The sequence below is a fragment of the Trichosurus vulpecula genome, chromosome 5, assembly GCF_011100635.1.
Source record: "Trichosurus vulpecula isolate mTriVul1 chromosome 5, mTriVul1.pri, whole genome shotgun sequence".
Lineage (NCBI taxonomy): Eukaryota > Metazoa > Chordata > Mammalia > Diprotodontia > Phalangeridae > Trichosurus > Trichosurus vulpecula.
The window spans coordinates 7958345-7979956 of NC_050577.1; the positions used below are offsets into that span (position 1 = coordinate 7958345).

The window sequence follows — 21612 nt, forward strand, 5'->3', positions numbered from 1 at the left end:
ATTTATTGAATTGAGGATGATTTTAACATGTGCTTGCCACATTGTTGAAACAGAACCTGTAAGGTTCTCTCCTGGATCAAATGATTTTTCATAAGCAACAAGCACATCTAATTTTATTTTAATATGTGAATTGTGAGATTGTAGAAAGGCTGTCCATGGTTGGGTCTCCTTGGTGAGAGCCTGCTTGCTCACTCCTAACAGCTTTATTTAAATGACATACTTGAGACAGAGATAAAGATGATAATCAGGAGAGTCTCAGCCAGTGAGTTAACCTGTCAATCAATTAATAAACATTTGTTAGGTTCCTGTATATGCCAGGCACTGTGCTGGAAGATGAGGGTACAAATGCAGAAGGAGAAGGATCCCTGTCCTGGAGTACCTTACAATGTAGCAAAGGGAAACAGTGTGAGCTTGTGCTGGTATGTATGAATTACAGAAATGATAACTGGGAAGGGGAAGGAAGACACTATCAGCCGAGGTGGGGGGAAGGGAGGGTCAGGAAAGGTACCCTGTTGTTGTTCTAGTGACATCACAGGGTGAGGCCATGATTCACGCATGAATTGGATTTAAGTGAGGTGGAGCTGCACACAGCTGTTAGCCTCATTCTCTCCTCGAAGCCCAATGGCAAGACAAAAGTGAAGACAACTGGTGAAGGCCCAGGATGCAGTAGGTGACATTGGTGATTTCCATGTCTGACCATGCTCTAAGCACTCCACAGCCTTGCGGGGATACATTGCTCTCGTCGAAGGAAGTGTTCACATGCTAACTCGCTGACAGGTCTTCAGACATGCCTGTCAGATACTCCTAACTTTGGTTAGCCTAAATGCTGAGATGGTTTTACCAGGGTGTGGCTGCTGTGCGAGGACTGGGAGACAGGTGTGCCCCAAAGGTGGGTGAGCAGACTGGAAAAGGATTCAACGAGACCTCACGTCAGCAATGCGAGTCTTCCTGAACACCCCATAAGAGAGTACTGGATCTGGGGTTAGGGAGACCTGAGTTCCAATCTCACCGTGGACACTTACTAGCTCTGTGACTCTGACTGTGAGTCTGTGTGACTCGTTCTCTCTCTCTTTCTCTCTCTCTCTCTCTCTCTCTCTCTCTCTCTCTCTCTCTCTCTCTCTCTTTCATTCTGTCTTTCTCTCTCTCTCTAGCTCCTTCCTTCCTTCCTTCTTTTATTCCTTCCGTCCTTCCTTCTTTCCCTCAAGTATACTCCTCCTCCAAACTTTCATATTTCTGTTGGGGATGCCACCATCCTGCCAGTCATCTACATCCCAACTTGAGCAGTTTCTTCCCCAGCTGCCGGAGCTCGCCTATCATCATTGAACTTTTTACTTTTTAATCACAACTACATCGGGTGGTCTCATGATGCTTTGATCAATTTCTCTTCACTGTAGACTCAAGGTAAAGCCAACATGCCATCGCACTCCACGTCCAAACTCATCAAAGCCACAAGTTTAGTCCGGGAACTCCTCACTTCAGGAAGAAGACAGCACCTGGAGCATGGGCTTTCTCCAGCCCTAATGCGGGGTCATCACGGCCAGTGAAAATCTTGGCCTTAAATGGAAGAAGACGACTCCGAGTGATTGTCAATGAGAAGATTCAGATGAGGCTGTTGACTGATTTGTCAGTTGGTTTAGTTCTGAGAACCTAACGGTGGCTTAAAAACATAAACAGGACAAGACAGATTTTGACCAATCTGCTTTTGAGATGTTTTCTAAGCAGCAGCCTCAGGCTTGTGAATGAGCTATTCAGGGAAACAACAAAAGAGGGGCTGAGCAGGGCTGGGAGACTTCAGGGAATGCTTGGGAAAGGCAGCCAAGCCCATCCCCATTCCAGATCACGTGCCCTCCTTCTCAGTTATTTAAATCTGACCATCTGGAGCTTTCTGTGTGCATAGCTCTGTCAATAGGAGAGAAATCATAATATCTCACATTTATATAGCATTTCCCAGCCCATCCAAGTAGCTTAGAAGTGAATTAAAATAAAACTCATCCGTCTGGTATTGTTTTAATAACTTCTGGCTGCTACTTGTGCATTTCTGTATGGTGCTACAGAAGAAATCATCTTCATGAACCAAAGAGATCACATGCCATTATCCACTTTAGATTTATACATGTACTCCTAGACACCAGGGGATGAGTGATCTCCTCAGTGTGGGCAGTTCCTCCAATGATACAACTTGCAACCCATCCCCACCTGCCTATCTCATGCATCTATTGTCCAAGTCTATCCCTAAGTTTCCCTAGAAGGAATACTACCACCACCTTTGGGCCTCCCTGTCTTTATCTTGGTGTCATAGGTTTTCATTCTTTTATCTCTTGTTCTCACTCCACGAGTGAGTGCCACCATGAAGCCAACTCGGCAGTACATACCTGCCACTGGAGGCTGGCAGGGAATTGCTGAGATTTGAAGCACAGACTAAGCTTGGGAGATATAATTTCCTGTGCCCTCTACTCATCTGTCAATCTGTCAACAGGTAAGTCTTTATTAAGCACCAACTCTGTGCCAGGCCAGGGGACAAAAAAGGAGCATGATGCTGATTGTTTTCTTTGTTATTCTGGTTTTCTCATCTATATGTCTCTCTGCTTCTAGTCACTGAAAGTGGAGATAAAAGCATTCTGTGAAATTAGGACTGGTCTGATGAGGACCATACAGACAGAGGATCCACCTGCATGGACATGATGAGAGTCAGTCCCATCACCAGGGATCATGGGGGAGGAAGAAATGTGTTCTGATGCATTCACGGGGAAAATTTTAAAAGGCTCTCATTTCTCAGTACTTTATATTCCAAAAAGTAATCCAAAGGACACCGGAGGGCTGCTACCCAGGAAAATTTTTTTGGAAGAAAACAAATGTCAAAGTGTGAACTCTATAATTTCAATCCCTAAATTGCTTTTAAAAAATGAACTTGTCAGGTAAAAATGTTTTCCTTGGTTCAGTGGCACAGAGTGATGTATACCGTCAGCATTAACCACCATGACTCTTCTCAAAGAAAATTAAATATGCTTTTCTTGGTAAAGGATGTCAGGGGAATGAATAGAAGCTTTCCCCTAATTGAGAAAGGGCCAAAGGACATGAAGAGGAAGCTATTTGATGATCTACCCACAACCCTATGAAAGACTGACTTGGATCACTAATAACAAGAAAAATGCTAATTAAAGCAGTGCTTGGGGTTTCATCTCACCAGGATAATAGACAAACATCAAAATGAATCAATCAACAACCATCTGGTAAGTGTCTACTATGGGACCAACCACTAGCACAGTCAATGCTGGAGAGGCTGGGTCACCCCCATAGGGCTTAGTTCATTCAAATATTCCCACATTTTTGGGAATTGGTCAGATTCTTCATTTCTTAGGGTGTCATGCTATTCCACCCTCATCATTTCTGCCACTTCCCAAATGACTGTCACCATCTTTGCTTCCAGTTATTTGCTACCACAAAACAATTTTGTGGGAATCTTGCAGCACATGGGGCCATGCCTTGCTGCTGACCTCCTTGGGATTCTTAGCAGTGAGACCTTGTCACTTTTCTCAAATAATTTTAGAATGTTTAGACCAGGTGGAAACTTCATGAGTATGGAGCTGGAAGTCTACCTTTCAGTCTTCAGGATCAATAATAGCATTGCCTTTTTTTTTAAGATAGGAGGTAAGTTCCAAAGAGGAAGTAATGAGACCACTGTTCTCAGTACTGCTAAGGCATTCCTTCCTTTATTTCTTCAATCACAATCATTAAGTGTTTCTTCTGAACAAAACCTCAGGCCAGGTAGGCACTGAGGAAGATATAAGGGCCTTATTATAATAAGGGCAGCTTGAAGAAGACAATGTGGAGGAGCAAAAGAATGGGATCTCTTCCCTCAGGTAGCTTCCAATCCTCCTGAGCCTGATACACAAAGACATGTATTTGTACATTGTGTACAGCAAAATATAAGCAATAATTCTGCCCATTTAAAAATATACAGCATGCTTCTCTACCTTCCAACATTGAAAAGGTTCAGGCAATAACAGCCATGCTCAAAACTAAGGATTCAAGGTGTCCAAGAGAACTTTCAAGACAAAAAGTGCTTGCTCTAGAGGCAACATCTTGAATCAGTATACTAGGAACAGCATCTATTTATGGCAGTTAAAGAACACCTAGGTTTGTTTTTTAAAACCTATTCACCACGCCACCACCCAGAGTAAAGAACTGAGTCACAAAGAGAATAATCACCCTAAACAGTCATTGCTACATGGCCAGCCGTGTATAACAAGTACTCATTGCTGGTAAATCTAGAAACCACAAATGTCTTACTCCCAGATATGTGGTCCCCCCAGATCAAATCCAGTTCCTGGAGGACACAGACTCGTCTCTTTTGTTTACTTTGTTTTCTTTTCAATTCTGTCTCCATATTCCTGGCATCTGGCACAGAATGGGTATTTTTAAATATTTTTTTGAGAAACTGAAATTGGATGGAGAAATCAAGTTAGGGCTCTGGGCCCCCATCAAAGCACAAGGCATGCTCTAATGGTGAATGAGCCAAGGAAGCTCCCACTGATGGTATTGGTGGCTTTCCCATCCAATGTCTCCTTTGTTGAGAGCTTACTTTACTTTGCTTTATTTTCCCACAAATTCCACACCAACCCTTTGAGGAGACCAAGGCCTGAAATACTGATGGAGGAAGCTGGGGTGATGCACATTTCAAAGTCTGCTCCCAATTGTTCAAAATTCACTGGAGGAAGCTCCACGGCATACAAAAGGATTCTAATAGGTGGACATGGGAAGGTACAGGGAATAGTGTGCAAATGAACAGAGGTGGGTGACAGCTTGTCAAATTTGGACAGCAGCTCATGATCTTACTGGGCAAAAACAAAGAGAAAGAATATGGAATGAGATGGTATGTAGGCAATTGGATGTACGTGTGTGAACATGCACATGTATGCACCAGTGACAGACTATTGCCTTCTAAGGACCAGACCAGCCATGAATGGAAGAACTTATCCCCAGAGGAGCCCCAGGGGACTGGGTTTATCATCCAAAGTATCACTCAAAGACAGTATAACTGATGAAATCACAGCATGAGCATCACCAATGAAGTGGGGTTACAATAGAACCTAGCTGAGTAGAGTTGATGTGGGAGCTGGCAAAGTTCTCCAAGGACAAGCACTGACTGGCAGGCTTATTTTCCCATTGCACTTAAAAGCTGCATCACATTATGCTTTGTATCCCAGGTTTAAGAGTTTCTGAAGATCTAAACTATTATATATCTAATGTACAATGAAAGTGACATGAAGAACAGAATAATCCCTACTTATGTATCCCATTCTGGCATCTGTTCCTTGCCCCTGAGTGCACTGTGAGCAGAGCCATGAGGAGGGTGGGACAAGGAGGGGGAAAGAAATATTGTTCCAGTCATCCAGAGAAGGGAAACAGCAGAGAAACAGCTGTCATCTTTGGTGATGAGTAGCTGACAGCTATTACAGCCAGATCACTCCTTGGCTCAAGGAAGCAGTCTGGGGTAATGGAAAAAACACCATGAAATTGGTCATGAGGAGGGAGGCATGAGCTTGAATGTTGCCTCTGCTTACTTATTGAGACAAGGGAATTTAGATGTACTTTCATTTCTATGGCCTCTATTTCCTCTTCTATAAAATAAGATGGTTGGACTAGATGATCTCCATGGTTTTCTTGACCTTGAATACAAAATTGTAGTCTACATGAATGTACACTAAATGTCTCTATTGCTATCACTGTAGAGAGGGTGGGGTACTTTGTGGTACAAATGTGGAAAGAGTGTAGGAATTACATGGTGTTTTTCATATGGAAAGTTCCCCAAGGGCATGCCTACTCTCCAGGCTCTGCCACTAGATCAAGGGCATGTCTTGAGGGTCACCTGCATGATGGACACTCCTTCTCCCCTGGCTAAGCCTTTTCCTCCCAGTAGACTAAGGATTTAGAGCAACTACAGCAATTCCTCGAGGGGCAAAAGTGAATCAAGTGGGAGTTTGCTGGACCAACACTCGAACTCCATTACTGGCTATGGCCCGGTAGTAGAAAAAAAAAAAAAAACACTTGTCTCTGTTGATTAAGACCAAACTTTATTGATTGCCAGAAGACAGTGGAAAGTGCCACATCTGGCTTTCCTGGGCCCACTACAAATTGTTGTTAGATAACCTCAACTGAGACTTCACTGAAGCAAGGCAATCCTTTATAGTCCTCCCTGATTCCCTAGCCCACTGAGACAGAGATCTTCTCTCCTCTTTTCATACCTCCCACATCTCTTCCTACTCATTCAGCTGAAAGGCTTTGATCTCAAGACACCCTGACATCATCTCCCACCACCTCCCACCTCCCCCTAGGCTTTGGCAAAGAGGTTGTCTTCTTTGCCAAGGATAACCCTTCCAGATGTGTCCCTGGTCATCCCCTCTCACCTGGTACTGTCATTCTTCCACTTTTGCCACTCTTTAGTCTCTGTCTATCCACTTGGTCTTCACATCCTTCCTGCCTTCGAACATGCCAAAGTCTCAGCCATTCTTGAAAGTCTTAGGATCTACCATCCTCTCAAGCAACCAACCTATTGCCATTCCCAATGACAGTGAAACTCCTAGAAAAATCCTTCTATACTTTTTGTCTTCTCTTCCTCTCCTTTCACTCACTTCTCAATCCTTTGTAGTCTGACTTTTCTCAAGTCTTGGCACACTACCACCTTCAACCTCAACTCTTTTCTGATTGTACCAAATGCCAGAAACCTCCCTCCCTATACTATCTCATGTTTTTTTTTTCTTTCTTATGAAAGACATATACACAGTTCTTCCTTCAATAAAATAGAAGCTCCACGAGAGGACAGACTCCTTCATTTTTATGTCTTTGAATTCCCAGAGTCTACCGCATTGGCTGGCATATAGTAGGTGGTTCAAAAATGTCTATTAATTGAGGGGAACAATGTTAGTATATACAGTGAGGCTGTGTGAGGCTAGGCATGGTACAACTTGGACTCCCTTGGTGAGGGGGCCTGGATTTATCCTTTCTTACATAGATATTTTGATAAGTGGGAATGCTCAAAGAGGTCTGTGCTAGAGTGGGGTCATACTGCTCCAGAACCCATACATGGGTGATATACATTCACATTGGAGTGGCTGAGGATGGACTCTGGCTGGTGATTTCATAGAGAGCTGTCTACCTGAGCTATGCCCACTGTGCTCACTTGAGAGAAGGGGTGCCCTGTGGGCAGGCACTGAGCAAGGGAATACTGAGCATAACCCTAACATTGTGATTATTCAAGTATACAAGCGGGGTTGTTCCCCAATCCAATTACTGGAAGTTTGCTCAAAGCTATTTAAATTACCTTGTTTAAATATGCAAAGGTGGAAATATTCCAAGAAATAAACTCAAGGGAACTTTATGAAATCCCTTTGTGATGAGCTGAACATCACAGTGCTATTTCCGTCAGGGAATTATGTGCTACCCAGCAAGGTATCAAAGCTCTGACTTCACTTGGAAGAGAAGTAGAGACAACATATTCATGAGAGGGGTTATTCAAGGAAATGTGTGTGTTTGTGTGCATAGATAATGACAACAGGGCTCATTCACTGTAGGTAACAGTGACTTGCCCAGGGTCACACAGCTAGTAATTGTCTGATACTGTTGCTATCCTGCCTTTCTTGCAAAAAATCACCAGCCAGAGAAGGCAGCATCACCTCAGCACAATCTTCACTTGCTCCCTAAGTCAACCACTCTATCCGTCTCCTCAAGGTTTGCCATGAATAGCATTTCTATGATGTGTCATAACCACCTCCTATCCTGATAGAGACCATTTGGTGTTATCTATGTATAGCAAAAGGAAAAGCAGCATGACCTAGTGAACAGAGATCTGGGCTTGGAGCCAGCAAGATGTGGGTTCAGGTCCAGAAGCTGGCACATGCTGGCTACTTGCCCTTGGCCAAGTCAATCTCCCAATACTTGTCTAGACAATTGCTTAAGTCTTTAAGTTGCAGAGAAAGTGCTAGCTTATCTTGGTAGAGGGAGATTTTCTCATTTGGGAATTTACTACACCAGTGAAATCATAGGTCTGGTGGGTATCTCCGTCCTATGAACAACAAGAGGTCCAGAAGGAGCCTTAAGTGCAATACTCTTCCTAAAATTAATTCTAGTCACTGAACCAAGTGAGTTTAAGATACATATTCAGGAATGACTTTTCCCCCTCAAATTACTCTATTCAGCTCTTGATTATCTGGGACCTGGTCACCCATTGTAGAGGCCATCAAGATTCCTTACTGAGGATGCTGGATGCCCCATGCCCTGCTACATTCTCTAGGTGCCAGAGAAAGACTCCACATGAATTTGTAGAAAATCTTTTGAGTTGACACAGAGAAAAGTCCACAGCATTCATGAGACCACTAGCAGGTACGTTCTATGGTTTGCTTCAGACCCCCTTGAGTGCCCCACAACTTGTGTTTCCCTGGCCTCATTGGCAACAACTTAGGGAGTGAGAGGGCTCAAGGAGATTCTTATTACTCAGATAATCCCTCTTGCCTTAGCTTTCTTGTGTCCTGGAATAGAGGAAAGAGAAGGAAAAAAGACACTCTAACTCTCTTCTAAAAGCCTAACTAAAGCAGAAGTAAAGCCCCACTTCTGGGCTAGGATGGAGTTTCTTCAGTTGCCCTAAAATCCTAGTTGCCTGGAAGAGAGAGGAGTATGTAGGGGAGAGTATGGTTCAATGACTGTCCAACATGCAGGTCCCATCAAGATACCCTCTTACTCTGGCTGCACAGCCTCTCCAATATCAGATGCCCAAGATGGTGGGTGCCCTGCTGTCCTACATTAAGTTTATGGTGATGCAGATGAACTCAGTGATGTACATGAGAAAATCACTATTCACACAAGCATGGGCAAAACAGACACGACTGCGAAAAAAAGAGGAAAATGTCTTACTTGGTTAAGAATGTCTTGTTTCTGTGGCGCATGGAAGGAAAGAGAAAACATACATGTTAATTTCATACATTTTATATTGCTTTGGCACTAAAACTGTTTTGTTGAAGGTTTACTTTTAAGATAGGTAAAGAAAAAAAGTATGAATATCTTTAATAATCCATTTTTAAAAGAATGAACTCTAAAATCAAGTTACGATCCATGGATTTGACTTTAATTCAGTTCCACAAATATTTATTAGGCATTTATTACTTCTGATCAAGGAAGAAACAAAGTAAGTGAGATGCAAAGCCTACCCTTGAGAGCTTTCAGTCTAGTAAGAGAGACCAGTTATATGTGTGTGCGTACAAACATACACACATACATATATGCACATACATAAAATGACAAAAATGAATAAAATGTGACCCCAATTAGCACAGAGAAACATGAGAGTCTCAAAGAGGGAGAGAACACTGATGACCTGGGAAGTTCCAGATGGTTCCATAGATTAAGACTTTTAAGAGGCATCCTGAAGGAGAAATAAAATTTGAATTGGTTGAATTGGATTAGAAAGGCATTCCAGACATGAGGTGAGCAAAAGGACAGCAGTGGTCAAAGGCACCCATGAAACCAAGAATCCTTTACTTTGGTGGGAATTACCATCAGTACAGTGAGCAATGGAAATGTGACCAGAAACCTAAAAAGGAAGGAAGTACAGGCAAGCTTGGAAGGCCAGGCAAACAGGCATAACTTTCTTTCACTTGGTCAAGGGCAGCAGTGAGGTCAAATAAACAATAAATATTTCTCCACTGTCATTTACTCTAAAATATCCAGATTTTCAAAGTGGTAGATTGTAGTTCTTATTCATCAAAAATCAAGTGTGAGTCAGGAATTATAAATGTTTTCCCCCTCACACTCTATAGCCTTAAACACATTCTAAACAGATTGAAAACAAGATGTTGGAGTGAGGTTACAAGAGGGTCATAGAGTGCAGAAACAGAAAAAGAACCATCCCTTTTGAATCCTGTCAGATTTCTATTTAGGGGAGAACTGATTTCAGTGCTTGCAATAGTGCCTTCAACCTACCTCTCTCTCTCTCTCTCTCTCTCTCTCTCTCTCTCTCTCTCTCTCTCTCTCATCCTTTCTATCCCTCTCTCCCTTCCTCTCAGCCCTTCAATCATAACCCTCTTTCCCTCTCTTGTCCTTCAGTGTGTCTGTCTCTCTTCCCCCTCTTTCCCTTTCTTGGTTTTGCTTTAGTTTTCCCTCCACTTATTTCTCTCTCCTTTCTCCCTCCTCTCTAGCTTTAACCTCTGTACACACCATCATAAAATTAGTATTGTGTATACCATGACAAAACTGGCTGGAAATGTAAGCAGTTACTTCTTTGTCATAACATCCTCGAATTACTAGCTTTCTTTAATTATAGGATTTAATGTACACACCATGGCAGTGTGGTAAGCTACTCTTGGAGGGGATGTGGGATCTAGTCAGGCCTCTTACCCATCCTGGTTATGTGACTATGGACAGGGTCCCAAACAACTCTACGGGAACACAAATAATTGAGGAAATGCTGGTCTGTCCTGACAAAGGAAATTCCTCATGCAGAGCTCCCTATGTGAATAAAATCACAGGTCCAGGAAAAGGAGTTTCTATCTACCAATGTGAGACTTATCTGAAACCTTGGAAACCCTGAAATACTCCCAAGAAGGGAATTCATCCAATGAAATGTTCCAGGGAGTTGAAGTATCCTGCCCAAAGGAGCCTCCAATGGCAAACTTCATGCTAGGCGACCTCCCTCATGGATAAGTTCCCAAAACAATTCTGAAGAGCCACTGGTTTTCAGTGAGCAGATGAGGTCGTGTCCCAAAAGTGAATCACTTCACTCCCCTTGTGAATTAGACACTTAGTAGTGCCTCGTGAGTCTGTAAGTCTTCTGTCTATAAGGGCAGGTGAAAACAATTCAGGACAGACAACAACAGCCATCAGCATTGTTTTCTCTTCCGTCCTCCCCTCCTCCCAAGCGTTTTTGCTCTAATTAAACAGCACAATGAAATAAAGAGTGTTTCTAGAATTCCTAGGACAATTCTGCTAGATGTCCAGTAGCTGTCTGACTGCGCATGAGTAATTTGATGACCATATCGAGGCCTCAGATAAAGGCAGCTCGGTGCTACAGTAGATAAAGCATTAGGCCCAGAATCAAGAAGATCTGACTTCAAATCTGACACCACTTACTACCTGTGTGACACAGGACAAGTCACTTAATCTCTGTTTGCCTCTAGGGTCCTAAACGGCAAAATGAGTAACATAATAACACCTATCCCACAGGTTTGCTACAAGGATCAAATGAGAAAATATCCATGAGGCACTTATCACAGTGTATGGCACTGTAGGTGCCATCAAAATGTTTGCTCCCTTCCTTCCTCCTAGCATTCTAAGATGGACATTTTAAAATGGGCTACAATTCATCTTCAAACAGTTTCTAAATTGCATGAGCCAAGGAGGAAACCATTTATGCAGGAAACAAAATTAAGTAATTATATTCCTCTCTGTAGAAGACACATGCACAGCCATCCTATATACATACCAATATATTATACATTTGTGTTTTTTGTACAGATGCGTACTTCTGCGAAGTAACTAAAAATATTTTCCTGGTCTCTGGCAGGCCAAAGCTTCCTCTGAACAACAATAATATGCTTTAATATTCTCTAGACACTTAAAGAATTTTCAAATATATAATAAGACTGATTAACAAGCATCTTAGAGGAACAGCTGTCCCTAGCAGAGTTTCAAAACACTTGGGAGGGATTTGAGTGGATTGGCATCTGTACAGATGTGTGCCCAGTTTTCTCAGAAGAAAAGGGATAAATTATTCATGCCAAAGGAAAGGAGAATCCATCATAGTCTTCATTTGTCTTGAATCATAGAGCATCAGCAAACAACCATCGTTACCAACCAACTCTGGGCTGAAACCAGATCTGTGAGTCCAGAAATGAAAATTCTCCCTCCACAGGTATAGTAGACCTTTCTAGTCCCTGGGGTGCCCTGGGGTGCACCGGATGAGGTAACTGAGTCTAGAGACTTGTATGGCCTGAAACATGGCCTTGTCAGCTGTCCAATTGGACCAACCATTTCCTAATTACCTCTCACTTGCTTTTACCAAGACACATATTAATCTGAAAATTCAACACTAAACATCATTTCGTTCCTCCAAAAGGAGGTTGGGCACAAACATTCAGACTAAAAAGCTTCCACCTTCCCCCAAGTTCAGCTCACTTGTCATTCTCTAGCTGCTTCGTATTTTTATAATGGATTTCACCCATCGATCGCCAGATTTATGAGGAGTTCCTGAATTATTAAAAAGCCTGACATCACATTTGTCTCCAACAACAAATCAGGTAATTAGCCTGTAAACTGCTACCCCATGACTGAAAAGCCTCCTGGTCTAATAAATCATTTTATTGGTAATGAGTCCCAAGGGACCTGTTAACAAGTGATCAGCGGCAGCGCTGAGGTCACTTTGTAAACAACAACATGTCCCAGATGGATGCTCAGCCTGACTCAAAGCAGATCCACAACTGTGCAATGTTTTCCAAACGTGTCCCATTCCTCAAGGGCCTTCAGCTCCAGAGACACCAGCATATTCCCATTAATAGCATTTCCAGGGCACCAGCATTAGCCCCTGAAGGTAGAGTTCTGATTTCCATGCTGCTTTCTTGGACTTCAGGTTTGTCATAAATCAATAGTGGCTTCATCTGTATGAATCCAGAAAAAAGGTGAAATTAGCTGGGTTGTTATGGGAGGCAAGAATCTTCTCCTGGTGGCTGCAGGACAAGAGACTGGCTTTTAATGGCCTTCCTTGGGTTCAGCTTGTCACTGAAAGTACTGGGGGTAAACACTCTGTTTTTCTCTTTTCCAAATGAAACAATATCAATGGGTCCAACAGATTAGAATGGAGCAAAGAGAAGGAATCAGAGCATGAATGAATAGAACAGAAGAGTAGGCTGTGGCTTCGACAACTTGAGATTGAACAACAAAACAAATAGCCAGCTCAGAGGGGTAGATTGTAGGAACTAAATATAAATGCTGCCCATTCCAAGGATGAGGCTCAGTTCTAAAAGGTGACTGGGGTGGGCAGGGGAGAGGAAGAAGGGATGGGAGAAAGGCAGAGGGAGAGAAAGGGGGAAAGTGAGAGAGGGAGGGGAAGGGAGAAAGGGAGAGGGAGAGAAATGGGGAAAGGGAGAGGAAGAGGGGAAGGGAAAAAGGGAGAGAGAGAGAGAAAGGGGGAAAGGGAGAGAGGGAAGGGAAGGGAGAGAGAGAGGGAGAAAGTGAGTTTTAACTAACAAAAGCTATGAGGAAGAATCTAAGCAGGAAGAAGTTTCCCAGGAGGTACCTGAAGTCCATTTGCCAAGGACCACTCTGTTGGACTGGGCACTACTGACTGAGGACATCAGGCACCAATTTAACAAGACTCTCAATCTCCTGTAAACAGGAGCAATAAATCTAAGTCCTCAGTCTAGAGGAGAAAGCCAGAAATGTGGGGCAGGGGAGATAAAGCAGAAAGAGAGAATTCTCAAAATAACTGTACAGAAGATATTTGAAGTTATTAATCCATTATTCCCAGAAGCCAAGAGACCACAGAGCATTAAGAGGTCACCAGCAGGTGCTGAGGGCATGTTCCCCCCATCACTTTGACTGACGACATCACAAATTTGTCTCTAGGTGTGCTCCTTGCACTGATGCTGATATTAGCTACAGCTGGTCTTCTGGGTTTGAGCAGATGTTGAGTCTCTCTGGACTAGCCAGGCCACTCCTTGGATGACAGTCCATCTGTGAGTCAGTATCAGGAGTTTCCTTAGCTTGACAGAATCTGCCAAAGTTTGTGCTGTTCTATCGTGACCTTGGACACGGAGGACTCAGTGGGAAATATCACAGTAAATTTGAACACACCATTATTACTGTCCTTAGAAATGCCATTGGCTGCACACCAAAGAAGGTGTCTAGGCTTTATTCAGAGTTTTAAGCAATAAAAGGGCCAGGACAGGGCACACCCTTCCTTCCCCATTCAACGTTCTTTCCTAGGACTCCAATTAGACCATCATCACCATCATCCCTAGTACTGATACAGGAATTTGTAGGCAGAGGAGGGAGGGAGAGAATTCAGTGCTGAGAACACAATTTAATTTTTTAAAAGAATAAGAATAATAATGCCTCATATCTATATAGCACTTTTAAGGTTTGCAAGGCACTTTTACATTTGATCCTCACAACCCGGGGGGATAGGGACTATGATGAAACCCATTTTACAGATGAGGAAACCAAGGCAGAGAGAGGTTACGTGACTTGCCTAGGGTCACATATCTAGTAAATGTCTCAGGCAAGACTAGAACACAGGTCTTCCTGACTCCAGGACCAGATTCTTAGGGTTAAGTTATATTGATGGGGCCTTATTTGGCACAGTTGTGGGTGCTGCATTGCATAGGGACCGAGCAGTGAGGCTGGATAGCTCCTCCTGCTCCCACCCCCACCCAGAACAAGCCCATTAACTTGCTCTAATTTTCAAATTCCCTGTAGCTGAGTCTGTGTTTCCTCTCTGTCTGTTCCATCCTGGAGGAGTACTTTCTGTTTGCCTTTCTCTCTCCAGCCCTAGGTTTCCATCAGCCTAACACAGCAGTAGGCACTTATTGCTTGTAGACCAACTGATTGCTTATCACCTTACATTTCAAAAGATTTTTTTGGGATCAGAAATCTTCCCCTCCAGGAAGATGAAGGCTTTTAGCCAGCTGCTTGGTGACCAATGTCTGACTTTGTCTGGCAGTGTTTTGGGGGGAGGGGGTGTCAGGGAGGGAGGTGAGGAAAGCAAAGGCTTCTATTCCCTCTGCTCCACATTGCTCCAGAGTCCTCAGGCAAAGGGTCTATCAGATGTTGGAATCAATATCTTTGTGGAACAAAGATCAATACTCCTTTATTTTCTTAACCCAGAGGGTCATATTATCCATATAATTAAAGACCAATAAAGATGTGCATTATATAAAATCAAGAGATGCTCTAAAATCTATATTTGATCTTAGAAATTTTGGCCATAAAATATTAATAAAGATACGCAAAGAGGCCATACAGTGAGGGTGCCAGTGCTGGCGTGCTGAGATCTGAGGCAAGAAGCCTTGGGTTTGAAGCTTCCTTTGAAAGCCCTGGGATCTGGAGCAATGCATTTGAGCTCTCAGAGTCTCAGTTTCTACGTCTTTATGATGGGGATAATAACAGCATCTCCTTCACAGCCCCTCTGAGGAGGCTCACACGACACAAGCCGTGTCCAGCTTGGAGGATGTGAGCTGTTACCATTACTGCTGTTTGGCTTTTCTGTCCAGAGGAGAGGCAGTTTGGGGCAGTGGAAAGAGCTCTGGATGGTAGCCAGAGGGTCTGGGTCAGGTCCTGCCTCTGTCACTTTCTTACCGGTGGGACCTCACAACTTTTCTTGGCCTCGGGGTTCTCATCTATAGAATGAAGGCATTTGGGCTCTGGGGTCCCTTCCAGTTCTAAATCTGTGACCCCGCAATGACCCCTTTCCTTCCTACAACCTGTTACTGTGGTTCAGCCTTTATTTTCAAAGAGGACCAATGCCATCACAGGGTGAGGCCTTGACTTGGGCATAAACTGGATTTAAATGACACAGAGTTGAATGAAGCCATCAGCCTCACTTGCTCTTCCAGGCATTGAAGTCCACTAACAAGACAAAAGCCAGGCTTAGTGGCAATGGCCCAGGATGCAGAGGATGACCTTGGCGTCTTCAATGTCTGACCAAGCTCCAAGCACTCCACAGTAGCTGCTTCAGCTGCCTTCATGGCCATGGGAACAAAGTGTTCTTAGGGATCCATTCTGCCAAGGGAAGTCTCCACAGTTGGGGTATACACCCCTCCTCCTAACTCACTGAAGGGTTTGAGACCCAGAATTACCCTCAACCTGGCTTAGTCCATCTGCTGAAAAGGTTTTACAGGAGTGTGGCCACTGAGCATTCCAGAGCTTCTTGGGGCACAGGTGAGAGCTGGGTGACAGGAGGACCCTGAAGGTAGATGAGCAACCCTAAAAACCTATTCTAGTCTAAGGCATCATCCCATGGGAACCTCAGACAGAGGGACTGAGGAGGTCTAGTATGGAGAGAGAAGACTAGGGAAATGTGGGAGTTGTCTTGAAGCATTTGAAGGCCCATCATGGGAAAGCAGGGACTGAGTTGTTCTTTTTGACCCCACAGGGCAGACTCAGGACCAACAGGTGCCAGGTGCAGAAAGGTATATTTGGGCCCCATACCAGGAAGAACTTTCCAGTGAAATGGAACTACACCAAACTACAGTGGGCTCATCATAGGGAGTGGCCATTCCCATTCTTCAAGAAGTTTAGATACCATGTAGGAATAGCTCTGAAAAATCAAGGAGTCAATCAATCAAAAAAGGAAGAATGTTCCAAGAACAGCACTAGGTACCAAGAATACATATAAACAGTCAAGTCAGTGGCTGCCCTCCAGGAGTTTACATTCTAATGGAGCAGACAACCTTTATATGAGTACATGCATACAGGACTTAACCTCAGAGAGGAAGGCGTGGGGAGGGGCTTGTATGGAACAAGGGCTCCTGCAGAAGGAGGTCTCGGAATTGGGCCTTGAGGAAAGCCAGGGCCAGATATGTCTAACTCCGTCTGTCAATAGAACAGGCACAGTCATGAAGCAATTTCACTTTCCTTCTCTCCTATGTCCCTCCCATTCCCTGAGCTCCAGCCTGGCCCAGTGCCACTGTTCTTTCACTGGCCAGTTCCTTAATTAGCATTACTTCCTTGATCAGGTACCACCCCAGCGCCCACTTCTGGGCCTGGAATTCTGGACCCCCAATCAAGGCGATAGGAAGGTGAGGAGGTCAGAGACCACCCCACACAAGGATCCAAGGAAGGAAGCTGGGATATGGAGTCTGGAGGAGAGAAGACTGGGGTGGGATATGGGTGCTACCAACAAAAAGTACCCCCAGGAAGAATGGACCACCTCTGGGAGGGGGTGCTGGAGGTTGTCCAGGAAAGCCTTATTCCTGATTATTTATATAAGTGATCATTTATTCAATGTTCCTTCCCAGGTTTGGGTCATAGGAGAAGGCCTTGGAGGAACCAAAACCCTGACGACTTAATTTGCATACATTTACATAATTTACATGGAAATTAGAACACAAAAGGAATGCCCCATCTTCCCCAAATATTACAATAACACATTGAATGAGACAAGAAAAAGCAGCCTTACCCCCTCAGGATTATACTTTGCTAGCACCCCATTGCCATGAAATTCTCCCAGAACATCCTTGATTTTTTTTGTAGAATCTGCAGAGAAAAGAAAATACAGTGATATAATTCATGAGTTCATCATTGCTACAGCAGATTAGACCAAGGAATACAAAGGTCTATTTGTGGTGGCCTTTTCTTTGCCCCTCAAATTAGTGAACATTTATTAAGCCCTTACTGTGTGCCAGACATTTGATTATGCTGTGAACATTGAAACAAAAACCCAACAATCTCTACCCTCAAGGAGCTAATGTTAAACCTGTGTGTGGTGAGACCACCCAGCAATTAATAATAATAAAAAAAAAATCAGAGGCTTCTCAAGGTAGAAACAGAAAACTTCTTAATTAGATCTTAGGAGAAAGGACAGTCTCCGAACAGATTTAGACAATCGGTAGGGAGAGGTGGTGCCCAGAGGGCAGAACTTAGCTCTATACCCTAATGCAAACAACCTCCACCCCACCATTGACCTTTTACTCTCATTGGTAGAGTCCAGGCTCACAATCTAAATGCTGAAATCTATTATCCCAGGTATAATTTAGCCAATGCCAACTCTTAAAAACACTTTTATCCTTATTTGGCAAGGCTCGTGCTGGGGGTGGGGGGTAGAGGGGTCAGGCTGCTCTAAGTTTTGGATTCCTGTAAGTCAGGTGACTTTGGTACGTAGAAACTTGGGCCTAGGGTCTAAGCTACTTTAATAAGGTGTCTCTCCTGAGAAGCCTTCATATCACTCCATTTACAGAAAGGCTGAGGCTCAGGTTTTATGAGAGGTCTTCACTTATCCCACTAAAACCTAAGGACACAGAATATTCTCAATGGTGCCCACTCCTGTCCATCAACAAAAAGAGATATACAAAATACAGGCAACAAATTGATTTCAACCTGAAGTAAAAATGTAAAGGATGCCAAGGAGAGAGAAAATAAAGACTTTACATGATTTTATTATTTTAGCATTTTAATTTATTTTGAACTTTCTTTTCATTTTCAATTTTGAGTTCCCAATTCTCCCCCTCCCCCACTGGCTGAGGAGGCAAGCCACATGACATCAATTATACATGTAAAGTCACGCACAACATATTCCTACAGCTTTCAAAACAAGAACCGATAATAAATATGAGAGGATTGAGTGATGGCGACTCACTGGAGAGAAAACTCAGATGATAAATCAGATAATGGGGAGTGAACAGAAGGAGAGGGTTGAAGACTGGAATGAAAGGACCAAGATTCATATCCTACCTCTGCTACCTGGATGACCTTTGGCAAGTCACTCATGTTACATGTCTGGCCTCAGTTTCCTCATTTATGAAAATCAGAGGGTAGGGCCAGCTCAGCTAGCATCCAACTCTAAGAGAAGCATGCTGCTAGTCCATGCGTAAGGATCCCTAGGAGCCCCATGTTGATTCTTTTAAGATATAATGGGAGTGATGTTTTTTAATAGTATTTTAATTTTGTTAAATTTGTAAATAATTTATAAATAAATAGATAAAAATTTATAAATAAGTTAATAAATTAGAATTTATAAATAAATTTATAAATAAAAAACATAAATTCACAAATAAATTTATAAATAAAAATAAATTTATTTTGCTAAATACTCCTAATTTTTATTTTGTTAAATATTCCTAATTACATTTTAATCTGCTTTAAGTGCCATGCAGTGAGGGCTGTGTGCTTGATACCTCTGGGCTAGATGATCCACTTCTCCAGGTTTCAATCTATGAGGTTATGCTGTTTTAATTCAATTCAAACATTTATTTTTTAATCACCAACTTTGCAAAATCTGGTATAAATGTGAGACAATTGGATGATCTACATGTAAGCCACTAAGACAGGCCAAGTTGTTGTTGTCTTTTTTCCTTCATTCTCAAAGAGGAAGACCATATTAGGAGGGTGATGCCATGATATAAAAGTGAAGGCTGTGCAAAGTCACCAGCCCCACTCTCTCTTCTGGAGCCATCTGGGATCAGTGGCCAAATATGGATCAGGATGACTGGAGATGGCCCCGGTGCGGTGGGGGACCTTGGCCTTTTTAAGCTAAGGGCTTTCCCAGGTCCCAGTTTGACTGAGACAATGCCCATTGGGTGATGAAGGTTAAGTAAGAAATGAGGCAGAAAATGGCTTCTTTTGCCTAGTCTAAAAAAAAAAAAATCCATCTGGGAGAGGAAGACCCAGGTCATTTCTGGGTAAAACGGAAACAATTGCTATTCACATTCACATTGAGCCAATCTGGGCCTGAACAATAGCTTCTATCTAGTCTAAAGGTAGCTAGGTGGTTCAGTGGATAGAACCCTTGGCCTGGAGTCAGGAGGACCTAAGTTCAAACCTGGCTTTAGATGTTTATTAGCTGTGTGACCTTAGGCAAATCTTTTAAGTTTGCCTGAAGCCACTGGAGAAGGAAAGCCAAACCAGAACTAGAATCTCTGCTAAGAAAACCCCTTGGACAGTTCAGGCATGCTATGGTCTACAGAGTCACAAAGCTTCCAGTTTACCAGGGGACCAGAAGGTACAACACATACACAGATAGATAAATGCAAAGTAATTTAAGGAAAGAGAGTGTTAATCATTGAGGAAACCAGGAAAAGCTTCATAAAGTGGCTCTCCTTGGTCTGAACCTTGAAGAACAATGAGGACTCTGAAAGACACAGATGGAGAAAATGTGTATGTGTGGCAGACCTGGGGGGAGGCATAAGCAAATGCATGCAGTGGGAGATGGAATCCCCAGTCTGAAGGGTGCAGTTAGGATGCAAAACAGAATCTCTGCTGGTGATTAATGTAAAGTAAGCCCAGAAAGGGAAATGAGTCAGATTTTTTGAAGGCCTTGAATGACACACCAATAAATTTGCATTTTATCCCAAGGAAAATAGGAAGTCACTGAAGGTGTTTAATCAATGGGAGTGGCATGGTTAGATTAAACCCATATTCAGGAAATTTTTAGCATTGACAAGTTTCTAGATTTCTATCCTTCAACTGGAAATTTTCCAGATGCAAAAAAGAACTCAGCTTTTGATTTACTTCCACTCAACAGCACTCAAATATAATGACTTTTTAATTAATTATTTTAGAATGTAAAAGCTGTAGGTGTGGAAGCATGTGCAGTAGCTTACTTACTATGTGCTAGGTGTGTGTCACTGGATGACAACAACCTCCTGTGCCAAAGCAAACCTTCTGAGGCTAGAAGGCGCAGGGGAGGGATCATTCTCTGTTCCTCATAGATAGAGGGAGTGTCTACACCAGGAATTCTCCCTGGTCTAGATCAAATCTACAGTTTCCCAGGCTCAAATCTGAGAAATCCAGCTGGGAAGTAAGACCTCTATCCCTCAGACACCAGCTCATCAGAAATTTCTTGAAGTGTACAATATCCAGTTTCTGGGATGTGGGTTTTTCTTACACATCAAAAATTTAGCCACTCAGAAAACCACTGAAAGAAGATAAATGTTCCCCCCTCAAGCATCATGGGAAGTACCTGGTGACTCATTTCAGCTGACAAATAGCATCAGCCCTTAGGTCAGCCAAGTTTTCTGACAGTAAAAGGACTAATGGCCTTATCCTAGGATGGAAGAGGCAGAGGAGGATTCTTACCTTACCAAGGGCACTGAGATCATCCACAGCTGTCTGACTGACCCACCCAAGCAGCTTCATTAGTTTTCATGTATCCACAGCTTTCGATTAGATAGCTGGCTCTGAAGAGAACCTTCTTCCTCCAGTGTGTCCAGGTCCCCTTGACCTCTGTCCAAGGTTGCGGGTCACAGCCCCTCTGCAGCCTCTCAATCAGGGGGATGCACGCTCAGCTCTTCTTATTGGGAGCCACTGAGAATCTGCTCATTGTTCTATGAGACAATCACCAGGTCAGGGTTTTTAACCTGCGGTGTATGGATGGATTTCAGGTCTCCATGAACTTGGATGGGAAAGAAAATTGCATCTTTGTCTTTATTTTGCGTAATTGGTTTCTTTTGTAATCCTACGGATTTTATTTTATGCATTTAAAAACATAATTCTGAGGAGTCTGTGGGCTTCACCAGGCTGGTCAAGAGGTCCAGGACACACAAAATGTTAACCTTCCCTGTTCCAGGTTTTTACAAAGCTCTTTGGATACCCATCCAGGACCACTGCCACTGCCCATGAGTCAGCCCTTGGCCTCATGTAATGAATGGTCCACCTCATTGTACCTTCATGAAAGGCAGTAGGGTACAGTGGTTATCCTTGGAGCTAGGAAGTCTGGGCTCTAGTCTTATTTCTGCTACATATCACGTGACCCCCACCAGTTCACTCAACTACTCATTGTTTCAGGCCTTTCTCTAAGACTACAAAATGCAGAGAGATTGCTTATTGATATCAGTGGAGAGACTTTCTATATCGGGAGTTTCCAACTACAAAATCACAGATCTGTACAAACCCGCAAAGTAACCTATGCTCCTT

General features: G+C 43.2%; 1 protein-coding gene across 1 annotated transcript in view; it reads right to left on the bottom strand.

Moving 5' to 3' along the window:
- Positions 1-17214, bottom strand: part of LOC118850187 (diacylglycerol kinase beta-like) — a 112193-nt gene extending 94979 nt beyond the window's left edge. Inside the window, exons 1-2 of the mRNA XM_036759406.1 lie at positions 17162-17214; positions 8908-8928 (exon numbers count right to left, since the gene is read on the bottom strand). The gene's annotated coding sequence lies outside the window, so the exon portion shown is untranslated. The remainder of the gene's footprint in view (positions 1-8907; positions 8929-17161) is intronic.
- Positions 17215-21612: the final 4398 nt, after the last annotated feature.